This window comes from Polyodon spathula, chromosome 4 (genome assembly GCF_017654505.1).
Source record: "Polyodon spathula isolate WHYD16114869_AA chromosome 4, ASM1765450v1, whole genome shotgun sequence".
In the NCBI taxonomy this organism is placed as follows: domain Eukaryota; kingdom Metazoa; phylum Chordata; class Actinopteri; order Acipenseriformes; family Polyodontidae; genus Polyodon; species Polyodon spathula.
Window position 1 is genome coordinate 92,728,088 of NC_054537.1, and position 13,026 is coordinate 92,741,113.

Here is a 13,026-nt window from a genome sequence, read left to right on the forward strand (position 1 = left end):
TGGGTGTTTTTGTTATTTCTGTATACCACAAGGAGTCTGATAAGAAAAACACCCAAACTCGTTAAACCGGTAAAACTGGTTAAACAGTAATTACATTGTAAATACACACCTACACGTAACCACACTAGTAACTGCGAACATTTTTCATTTTTTATTTAGCATGTCATTGTGTAATGTGGTGCTGGTCAACGGAGGTTTTGCAACGCACGAAACAGCAACTTGACAGTGTTCACAGGCATAAATATTTATTGTGGCACTGGATACTTCACACATGTGACAACGGCTGCTCACAGACTAACAGGTTGTTCACAAAATGAGTGACGCTCACAAAGACAAGATCACAAAAATAACACAATGTATTAAAGCCCCAGCCCCACCTACTCCTAAATGGATTAATTACTCAATAAACATTTACACCTGGAATGATTTTATACAAAAATAAACTATTATTAACATTCATTCCATTTATAATAAACATTTCTTCTCCTGTGTACTTGTTTAACCCTGCATGAATACTGTTTTTGTCAAATACCCTTGCTCAACGGCGTGCACGATACATAACCCACGGCTCTATTGCCAGTAACAATCACAATCTTAAACACAATAACATGCATTTAAATATTACAGTGAGGGTCTTGCCCTCACACTGTTACACAACCATATGTATAATACTTATTACAGGGTAGTTCAGTTGTCAGAAATACTTTCTGGCTACGGGTATATCTGTGTATTTATTTGAGTTGTTAAAGGGTTGGTGGTTGATTTTATGTATTATAAATTAGTACATCTGTCTGTTCCAAACTGGGCTGTTGGTGGGGTGGTCTGCTCAGTGGAAGAAAGACTTTTTAATCACAAGGATGTGATTTTAACAAGTATTATGTATAACACTGTTTAAATGTGTAAATGTTTTGTATTGTTATTGAATTGTTTAATTTATGATTATTTTGATTTATGATTAAATAAATGTGATTATGAATTTGTGATTATTATGATTAATAAAGATTTATTTTAAAATAAAAATATTTATTTGAAGGCCAAGGGCATGATCTTTTCTTTTGTTTGCCATTTAACTACTGTGGCGTAGAGATCCCAAGGTCAAGGCTGGTAAGCGACAAAATCAGTAATTGAGATTTAGTGCTTTTGCTCACTTTTATTAATTACGAAGTAAAGGTTTAAACAAACACTTCAAAAACAAAACACTCCAAAACAGCACCCAAGCTACAGCTATCGTGATACAAACACAGAGAGCACAACCTGCTGCTCTGCCCTTCTCTCTTTCTTTCTCCTCTTGGTGCAAACACAGAGAGCACAGCCTGCTGCTCTGCCCTTCTCTCTCTCTCTCTTTCTCCTCTTTCAGTGCCAACACAGAGAGCACAGCCTGCTGCTCTGTTCTTCTCTCTCTCTCTTTCTTCTCTCAGTGCAAACACAGAGAGCACAGCCTGCTGCTCTGCCCTTCTCTCTCTCTCTCTTTCTTCTCTCAGTGCAAACACAGAGAGCACAACCTGCTGCTCTGCCCTTGTCTCTCTCTCTCTTTCTTCTCTCAGTGCGAACACAGAGAGCACAGCCTGCTGCTCTGCCCTTCTCTCTCTCTCTCTTTCTTCTCTCAGTGCAAACACAGAGAGCACAGCCTGCTGCTCTGCCCTTCTCTCTCTCTCTCTCTCTCTTTCTTCTCTCAGTGCAAACACAGAGAGCACAGCCTGCCGCTCTGTCCTTCTCTCTCTCTCTCTTTCTTCTCTCAGTGCAAACACAGAGAGCACAGCCTGCTGCTCTGTCCTTCTCTCTCTCTCTCTCTTTCTTCTCTCAGTGCAAACACAGAGAGCACAGCCTGAAGCTCTGCCCGTTGCCGTTCTCTCTCTAACAAACTTTTCCTTTTCTTTTATAACATGTGGCCAGGGTCCACACTTTTCATCATGGGCACATCACTCAGGTCTTGCAGGGAACAATTTTGTCCACTGACATAGCTTTGAGGACCACAAGTGTAGTTAGAAAAACTAAATTTAAAGTGGTACCAAAAAATGTACTCTTCATAGTATAAGACAAGAGGTAACAATCACAAACTTAAAATCAACTCTTGGGTCAAACACCAATCAAGAAGCTGACTTTTTGTTTTTTAGGTTCTGATGGACCAAGAGAGATCAGATGTGTTTTGAGCACACTGTGGGCACATATTTTAGGATGATCTTGAGTGCTTAGTCAGCTTGAGGAAGCTCTTTAAATAGTCCTCCACCATCTAGACATTACAGCAAATGCAGAGAGCTCACATAATCTTAAAGGGTTGGACCTGCCCCACTATCTCAATTGGGACAAAAAAGTGTCTTATTGTATGTCCAGTACCTTCACACGTCAATCTGAGTGCCACAGAGTGTGAGAGATTATATCAAGATGTTTTAAGTGAACATATTTAGGTATTCAGAACTCTCCTTTAACCGCATGGTCTACAAAAATAAAGGTTCTACCAAAATAAACCAAAATGTAATTGTACCCCTGTGGCAAAGTGGCTGATTGTGTACAGGTGTAGGAGTGATGCAGTGTGCAATGAACAGACATAGATTTGTAATCCAGTTAGAAAAATTGGTTTTATTTATTAAAATCCTGGTCTGGTGACCAAATGATAATTCCAGGCAATACACAACAATGTGTATTGCACTGGAAACAAACAAACGGGTTGCAGTCCCACAATGTACAAACACGGTCACCAGTCCTGGGAGCGTGCTGCAGTGCTCGTGATGGGTGATACAAGTTTATTCGTGACAAAAGTGAAGTGCTGTTCCGGGTTTTGTGCTGCCCCTTGGCGACATCTCTGTAACGTGTTAGCTGTCTAATAATTACAAACAAACAATTACAGACAAAACAAAACACTCACAGTGCTTTCTATCACTGGGTCTCTCACGGGTCCTTACAGGTTTAAATGCTCAAACCAAAACGAAGGAACAGATACACTGCTTCGACACTTATTTATAGTCACCCCTTGGTAAATGATTTCAGCCGCTCCTCCAATCCGCTGCTGCCACATCATTTACCTTCCGGGTCAATGAGTTAGTGTACCGAAGCTCCGTCTCTTTTCTACATGACCGACTTCCTTTTAACCCTTGGAACGAAGTGTCAGGTCAAGTAGTCCAGAGTATTCTGTTCCCGTTATTTAGTGCCCTCACAAGTCGGGAGGGAGATTTACCACCAAGAATCATTGTCTTTCTGTCACAACCACAAACATTGAAGTATTAAAAATGGAGCCAATTCACTCAGATTGGAGTTTGGGCAACTTGGATAAATGGATGGAGGCACTGACAGAAACAAGCAGCCTATTTCAGAGGGATGTGACTGCAGCACATTTTGGCAGGGGAAGCAATGAACTGTACAGTGCAAGGTTGGTAGAAGGAATGGGAAAGCCTGATGTGTCATAGAAAGAGGCTGCTAGTGAAATATATGGTGCGATGAACTTGTGAGGTGTGATTAGATAGACTAAGCCCGTATGTGGATTTTTTTTCTTAAAGGAAAGCCAATTGTAGCAATGCTTGGGACTTTAGTCCAAGGACACTGGGAGCTTGAGAGAAGAGGAAAACACAGCCTAGAGCCAAAGCACACAGTGTGAAATGAGAAGCTAAAGCTTGAATGTGCTTTTGTTTATCAGAAAAATACACTCAAAGTGGGATTGGCAAAAGAAGCCCCAAACTCAAAACTGGATAACGCAAGTGTAAATACGATGATGCTAGTGGCATTAACAGCCTGCAATAGGGATTTCTGCTTTAAGGTTGCATAAACAATGTTTAGGATGTTACTGTGTTGTTTTTGATGTTTTTGTTTGCAGTTGTTTTTCCAAACTGATCTGAGCAATGTGGTAAAAAGTTAAAGAAGAGTCTGGGAAGCTGCATTAGGGGATTGATGGACACTTTGGGATCACAGATGTTAGGCCAAAATAAGCTATGAGAATTGGGATGCAGCTATCTGGGCAAACGCAAGGCATTGAAATGCCAAAGTCTATCCAATCTCAGACAATGGTAGTGCAGGGCCTGGCCAAGTGTTAGGAATTCAGAAGCAGATGTTGATGCACGGTTTAATCTAAAGGGTCTACAACCTTTTTTTTTTGTGATAGTGGCGCCCCCTATAGAACTGTTGTTTTAACTACGCCACCCCTTACTTATACCAGGTTGAGTCCCTTTAAACCAAATGAAAAAATAATAAGAAAAACATGCTTTATACAAGGTGATAAAATCAAAGACAACAATAAATAAAAAGTGAATATACTACAATAATTAATCAAACATGTCTAATGTAACATGAGCAACCCCATTGCATGCATGTACGGGCATAAACTCAGTGTTCCCCTATTTAACTTATATTATAAATAGGGCTTCTGTTTTTCTATTTTACTGATTTCATTTTTCGGTGCTTATTTTAACTATTTTCGAGGTGCCCTGAATATGCTGGATGTACTTTATATACTGTATGAAATGATTGTTTTCGGTTACTTTCCAAAATGCTTGGGCATTTTTTTCTGTCACAATATGTATAGTAACTCGACAGTACTTGCACACTTTAGTTGTACCTTATTTCCTTTGCTGTCTTCCACAACGAAATCCTTATGGTCACGGACACATTCTTCTGAGGTTTTTGTACGTCTAGGCATTTTTTTTTAGATTTCGCCACAATTTGCAATTTTGTTTTAAATCCTTTTAAATAACTGTAATATAATTTTAAATCCCACAGATAAGTCTCTGTTCCTAATTGTAATCTCGTTTTAAATCTCGCAAACTGAGTCTCCAATAGGAATGTAGGAATTTGCCGCCACTCAGTAGTTGGGGTGGGTTGGCTTTAGAACGAATCAATGATAGAGAAGGAGTTTTTTTGCTTTCAATGGGAAAGGGTTGAAGTCAGCATGAACTGAGTAACCATTTCAATGTTTTTCTGGTGTTTATTGTCTATACACCGATTTCCAGAACTTCTCATTCCTTTTGTCCCGACTCATTCAATTAGTGGCTACCAGTAGCATTCCAACATCCCACTTCTGACACCACATGTGAGGCGAAAGTGTATTAAATGGAATGTCCAGACAGTAATTTATGTGTACAGAAATAAAATAATTTATTTTTATTTTCTATACACAACAACAACAAAAAAATTAAATAACAAAAAGAATACAAAACGGCGTGAGGGAGGGAGTGCAGGGATAAAAATCCAAAACAGATCGTGAGAACTCTTCCTTAATTGTCTTTGTGGTGTACCAGACATAAACAAAACAAAGACAAAAGAAATATTAGTTAAGATTTTCAAAAATCCCGCTGCTCCAAACTAGTCTCTCCCTCCACCCGTTACTCCGCCTATTTTACCTTCGGACCAACCCCGAACACAGTAGTATGTTCCCTTTAGTATGTAATGTCCCGCCTCTGTAGTCAGTGGAACACCAATCCCCGACTGACAAGTGTCCTTATCCTTCACTCCAGTGGCTGGAATTTACATACTCGTACTTCCGCCCCTCACCAGGGTGCCGCCCCTCAAAAAGATAACTTTTGCCATGGTCACGAGATCTTGGTAAGCGAAGTCCCGAGTTGGTTTGAAGCCATCTACTGTCGGGAGGCTAAATCACAGACTGAAACCTCTTTGACTCATCACATACGGTATTTCAGATTTGTTATTCAAAAGATGTTTATGTGCATCAACTTTATCTCTGCTTCAGTTGTTTCCAGAGCCAGCACTTTGTAAAAGGTAATGTGTAAAATTAGCTGCTTGCATCAGTATGCTGCATGTACTCGGGCTTCAGAAACAGGCACAGTGGTACTCTACTTTTTTTTTGTAATATTGCTTATGTTTTAGGATCTTTAAATATGCAGTTGCTATGTGAAGTAGAGTATGACAAACAAATGGCCAGAACAGCAAATTGTGTAACATGAAATGAAAAACCCTCTGTCAGACACAAAGGACATTATTCCAGAAACGCTAATAAGTGCATGTGCTGAGCTTACTTGTGCAGTATCTTATAAAAATGATTTTTGTTTGGTTGCTGCAACTTACATGAAATAAACTGACAGAGACATACTAGTATTTGTGAAGCCAGACATCAGACTGTAGAATTAAAAAGTAATAAACTGTAACCACGTTCAACTTGGAAGAAATAAATGCAAAGTTAAACAGTTACATGGTGTGAAATGCTTTAATAATTATACTTAAAATAACCATAATGAGGCAATTATAAGCAGCTGATGAAACAAGTTTGACGAGATCAGAAAAATAGTTTTGGGAAAGAGTGTGAATTAAGACATGAATAAATTGTACGAACACTATTTAAGGACAGTCGGGTGGGGACCCTAATTGGAAATGAATCATTTCAAAGTTGACCAACTAAAGCTGATGACTAAATGATAACTCCATCTAAATGCATAGGTATAGACAGGTTTCACTTTGAAAGCAGTACCTTATGCATATTCTACAGTATTTGTATTAAAGCACATGTCGAGACAAGCAGAACAGGAATGCCAATCAGTGAGCAGATAATATAAAAAAAAACTCAACTTTAAATTCAGCAAGCTTTTAAAATTAACAGAAGTACTTCTGCACCAATTCACTGACAAGAGAAGGTCATTCCTGAATTCAGGGTTATGAAAACATTTCCAGTTAATTTGTACAATAATGTGGCCGTTGTTACTATAAAGGCTATACATGGCAGGATATAAATAGTTTGTATTTTTGGGGCAAAATTATGTAATATTCTTAAGTGGTCATAGAACATTGTAATGCTTACATGTGGTCGTTTAAAACCCATAATTTAAAAACACCCGAGAAAGAGGAATATTGGCAAGTATTAATTATGATAATTATAACATGAAATAATGTTTTTATAGCAAATATCAAAGAAGAACTGCATTTAATAATTTGTGACCTAGTCAGCTAAGACAGCATAAATTGCTACGTTAAATAAACATTGACATTTACATTAAAGGCATCAGGTCAGACCACATAGCTTTTTTTTCTTTTTTTTTTCAATTCAACCAAACATGTATTTTTATTTTATTATCTTCTTTAACATAGTTTTTTGTGAGAATACAGTCAAAACCTTTTAATATCACTTCAGAGACTCAACAAAAAACAAGGATGCAAAGCACAGTTGACTTTATTAGGTTTTCACCAATAATCTACCCAAACAAACAGAACACAAAAGTATTGATAGAACACATATAGTATTCTGTTTGCGTCTATTTTGAGAAGTGATATTAAGTGGGGTTGAAATCACTTTCATAATCAGAGTGTGACAGCTATCAAAGGCTTGTCCCCAATGACTCCTGTTATATACTGGCCTGGGAATTTCAATGTGGTGATAATAAGCACAGGGTGATATTAACAGGAGTTACATTAAGCTTTTTTAACTGTAATCTTTATCTGAGCCATATATCAATTATTTTTTATTATTCTGAATGCTATTTAACTTTAAAATATTGTCAAATATATTCTAGGAATACAAATAAAGTATATAGAATAAAAGTTTTATTTTACTCAACTACTGTATAATGTGTATGGATATTGAGTTTTTCTTGATGGTTTTTGGTGCCATTGTATGTTTTTCTGCAAAAAAAGATCGAGATTTCTGAATGGTTATTCACTTAACTTGATATACTATTGTTAGATAAGGTTATTTCAAATGCATTTGGTCTTTACCATAATTTAACCCTAGTAACATGCACAGTTTTCAATTTAAAATTGGGCTTTAAATGTCTATTCATATTATAAGATACATTTTTTGAGGGGACTTCATTTAACTCAATTCATGCTGAATACATATACTAGCTATATGTTATTCTGTTTATATAGAATGTAAAATATAACTGTTATATGCATGTATTTGTTATATATGTATGCATATTATATCAATTTAATTACGGTATTTTTAACAAGAAACTGTGATATTAGTACAGCATTCTACTTTGAACCTTCATATAATCTAAGTTTGTGATCGTGTGTCTACATGCTTTTTAACTAGTTCAAGTCTAGTTTCAAGCAGTTCATCTAATGCCATCTCCAGGTGGCTTGACATATAGTAAACACTGACTTCCTGGAACCACACCTGTCTATGCAACGCCCAGACAGGCCAACCACCCTTTTCCAGTCACTCCTCTCTTATTTTCTGTCACACTTTCTGGTTGTCTTTGCTGCTTCTGTCACATCCGTCAATGACTGTGACCTTCCAACCCATTGTCCTACATTTACTGCTGCCAGTTCTGTGTATCACAGGGGGCTCTAGGGGTATCGCTGAGCTCTTTTCTACCATTTATACCACAGCCTCCAGGTGCAGTGCTGTCTCCACATTGAAGGCAAGAAACTGCTCTGTCCAGGACAAGCTGCAATTCAGCAGCCCATCCTTCCCCTCTTAAATCCGACTGAACTGTCCTCAGCTGTTAGGCACAGACCTGGAAGAAGCCTTGTACTAGTGGGCCAATATAGCCCAGGTTTTAGATTGAATAGGGACCTAAAATAGTGTACTGTTTCAATAGTTCTGTTTCCTGGAGTGAAAAACAACCACACAATAAAATGGCAAAGGTTGTGAGTATATTGGAAACCAAAGCGAATTGAAATTGAATATTTAGGGGCAGGCTGAACCTGAAAACATGTGAACTAGAATTTCATTTGTAATGTATCGTGCCTTTTACAGTACACTACCCTCCATACAATGAAAGCATTGCAATACATGGTGAGTGTAAGCTTGCAGAAAGGTTCTGTACATGAGTAAGTGGGCTCCGCTCACATTTATATTCAGGTTATAGTCTGGTATATATATATATATATATATTATATAAATATATATATATCAAATATATATATACTATTATATATAGTATATAATATATATATATATATATATAATCTATATATATATATTATGTCAGTCACAAACCTGAGCTACAACTATATAACGCTGAGCTGAACTAAGTATATATTTTAACAGTAGAAGTTTTAACATCTTTGCTGACAGCGAGTTTAAAACCAAAAAGAACGTATTCCTGTCAGTCATGAAAACTTTTTGAAAAGCAGGTAAAGACAAGGCCAGACACCACCCCCCGAACTACCAGCCTGGATTTGAAGCGTCTGCAGGAAACTTATGCACTGTCCCCTTTCGGAATGGTGTGCAAAGTCTGGTTTGATCTTTAGCTTAATCTGACACAATTTGTACGTGAGGGTGTCTGACAACTTGAGATCCAAAAGGATGAAAACGGACTTGAATATGTGTGGCTCGCATATAACGAGGACACAAACTCACCTGCAGATACAGCTTCTGTATCCATGGCAGCTGCTCCCCTTACTTCCTTGGTGTCATTTGAAACTCCTCCCATCATCAGCATGTGTTTGGTCCTCTAGTTTCTAGTGAGATGACATTTTCGATGCAGAAATTCACAATAAACAGACATGTGCAATCTATTTGTTAATAAGCGAACAATAAATTAAATGAAATTAAATTTGGGACTATATTACACTGTGGATGTATACACAATAAAAGTTTCTGGTTTTGTCTTAATTTAAAATGTTCATTAATTATTTTCATTATTTTTCATCCCCCAAATGACAGTTAGCTGTGTTATAAGCGGTATAAACCACTTTGGTCGTGCGGGTCCGATGATATATACCTATAATATTGGGCCTTATCACCACCCCAGGTGTGGTGTATATCATGGGAACCGTACAGCCCATTGTGGTTTATACCTTTTATATATATATATATATATATATATATATATATATATATATATATATATATATATATATATATATATATATAAAAAAAAATAAAATGATGGCACGCCCTGCTCTTCACCGGGTAGAAATACTCATACCAGGCTTCACACGGTAAGATCTTATTGTATTCTTTGGCCTTATGTTTTATCTTGCTGATGCCAAAAATGCTGGCTTGTGACTCCACTGGGATTTTACTCTGAGTGTGTATAAATACAGTATCAAGACTAACATGATCAGGAGAGCATATCAAAGGTACCATTATCCTGCAATGATCTATGTTATAATGATGAGCTCATTGAAAACACTGCTAGGAATCACCAAGGCAAGGAACTGCTACATAAATATTTTTGAGTAAGGCATCTCTAGAAACAAATATAACAGAATATATTAAAGTCATTTCTAGTATTAAGTCATTTCCCTGCAGAGCTGTATGCAGCAAGAATACTTTACCTGTCAGCTTTAATAATGTTGAACTGTTGGCATTTGTAATAGAAAGTTTCATAAAGGTGTCCCATATTGTTTAAAAACTGTACATATTCTGGGTTAAGCCCATGTTACAAAAATATTCTCCACAGTGTTCCTGTAAAGTGCTTTCAGTGAAGGAGAAAGCTGGTTGTGAAAGCATGTGTGGAAGATAAACCAAGAAGATTGTCAACAAGTTCTGTGTTCTGTGGAATGAAGAGCTCACATTGCTTCCTGACTGGAATGGAATAAAGAAGGCTGGTCAGCCACAGCACTTAGAATTCTCCATACAGCTCAAACTCAGGTAAAGACAGATTTAGAGACAAATTATAATAATTCATTATTGGGTTAACATAACCCAGAACCACTCAGAATAATTGCAAATAACATACAATAGTATGTTTTTTTTTTTTAAATAACATTTGAAGCAACTTTCTTTTTAAATAATAATACTATTCCATTTTTTTTTTTCTATTCAGTATTACACTGGTTTGTGTTTTTGCTTATTGTCATTTGGAGCCCTCTTGAAAGAAGACAGCTTTATCCCATGAGAACAACTAAACAATGAAATATGCCTCCTAAGTATCAACATATTTACAGTTTTATAACTATGATTAAACTATAGCTTCAGCTGGAACACACAGGTTCCGTTTTTTCCAGTTTTTTTTTTTTTTTTTTTAAAAGGACAGGCTTTATGCGAGAGATGGCACTCTGGAAAATTTATCTCCTTATATGTGACAGGTGTGCCACCCTAATTTGGTTATCTTCAGCATCTCTCTGATATTATTTTTCATTTGCACTGTTTATTTTTGCTACAATGTTTCTCTTCAAGGATGACCAGGCACATGCTTATGCTCTTAAGCTCTAAGCAAGTGAACATGCATGTAATTTTCCTTTAGTACAGAACAACATGTGCATTACAGTATAGCAAAACAGACTGATGTGGTATTTTTCTTTATCTGTTGCTAAAAGATCACGTGCCTGAACTAAAATGTTTAAATGAAGCTATCAAAAAAACACAGCTGCCTACTTGATTGTTGCCATCGTAGGTGACATCATCATTTTGCAGTTATCAGTATCAGTATCGGAGTGCACTGGGCATGAGAAAGTGAGATAAGGATCATAAGAACGTAAGAACATAAGAAAATTTACAAACGTTCGGCCCATCTTGCCCGTTTGGTTGTTAGTAGTTTATTGATCCCAGAATCTCATCAGTCAGCTTCAACTGAAACCATACCTGAATGAGACCAAGACCTGAAACCACAACACTGTAATCTGTTAAATGACTAAAACAGGATATATTATTATTTTCTGAAATTAACCTTTTGCCGTCCAGTTATTCAGCTCCTGTCAGACTCGTGAGGTCCAATTTATTTTCACACATGCTGTTTATTTTACACACACTGTTTAAAAGTAATTTTATTCATAGTATGTGATAAATAAAGCAAACTCCTTGTTTGCTGTATTTATCACATACCTCTTCATAGTCGTGCATGCTGATAAATCCTCTCCTGATCACTCGTTTTATCACCAAACTCACGACCCAGGTCATTATTTTGTTACGATAACATCTCAAAAAGCTCTGCAAATGTCCGTGATATGGATGCGGAAGCAGCTGTCTCGTTTGTTTATGTCTGTGTTATGTCTGTGGTGAATGGGACTATGTGTATTGCTCAGATCCACCTCTTTTTTACAGATTCTCTTGGCTCCTATCATTCTCACTTGGGCATTGAAAGGTTTTCTCTGCTTTTTCCAGAGAATAAAGAACTAGAGACTTGTGCTTGACGTCTTTTTTATGATGTCAGACATAGGGAAAATTGTAATGTCGGACCTGGTCCGATATAGGGCCGCAAAAGATTAATAAAAAAAAAAAAAAAAAACTTGTTTTACTGAAAGAATTTTAGATACAAAGCTATTTTTTTATTATTAATTAGTCATTTACAGCCACTTTTATCCAAAGCAACTTACAGAGACTTGGAGATGAACTGCTGCTGCAAAGTCACTTGCAATGACTGAAGGATGATGCACAAGGAGTGTAAGTGACTTGCTCAAGGTCACACACAGTGAGTTAGTGGCTGAGCTGGGATTTGAACAGGGAACTTCCTGTTATCAAAGTCAAAAAGACCACCAAGCTTACTGGTTCCTGAAATGTTTTCCTTCTGTTTTGATATTACCTTAAGGAAGGTGCTTCCTATCATGGGGTAACAAATATTCTGTATGGCAGCAGTATTTATTTTGTGCTAGTTTCTTTACGTTTGTATTTCAGATATAAATAATGTCTGTGTAAATGCATATTGTTGTTGATTTTAATTTTGTGTTTATTTTCTTTATTCTTCACGTGTGGTTATTTATTGTGTAAGCGCTGTACTTTATAAGATTCCCTGTTCTGTGTAGCTTACTACTGATTGCATTACTAACCCTGATGGGATATAATTAAGACAATGCATTACTGGAAATGTGAACTGGTTACCAACTTGCTAAACACTCAATTAATGGTATTATTTGCACCTGGGATTGTTTGTTTCTTTTCCTTTACAAAAGAGAGAATGAGCATGACGAACAAGAAGAGAGTAAGTAAGTGTGGTCGGGACTGCTACAGTGACCAGCCGGGGTGTGAGGGATCGGGCGTGACGGAGCTGAGGATCAGGATCACTGCAGTGACCAGCCGGGGCGTGAGGGATCAGGCATGATAGAGCTGAGGGTCAGGATCATGAGGGATCAGGCGTGACAGAGCTGAGGATCAGGATCACTGCAGTGACCAGCTGGGGTGTGAGGGATTGGGCTTGATGGAGCTGAGGATCAGGATCACTGCAGTGACCAGCTGGGGTGTGAGGGATTGGGCTTGATGGA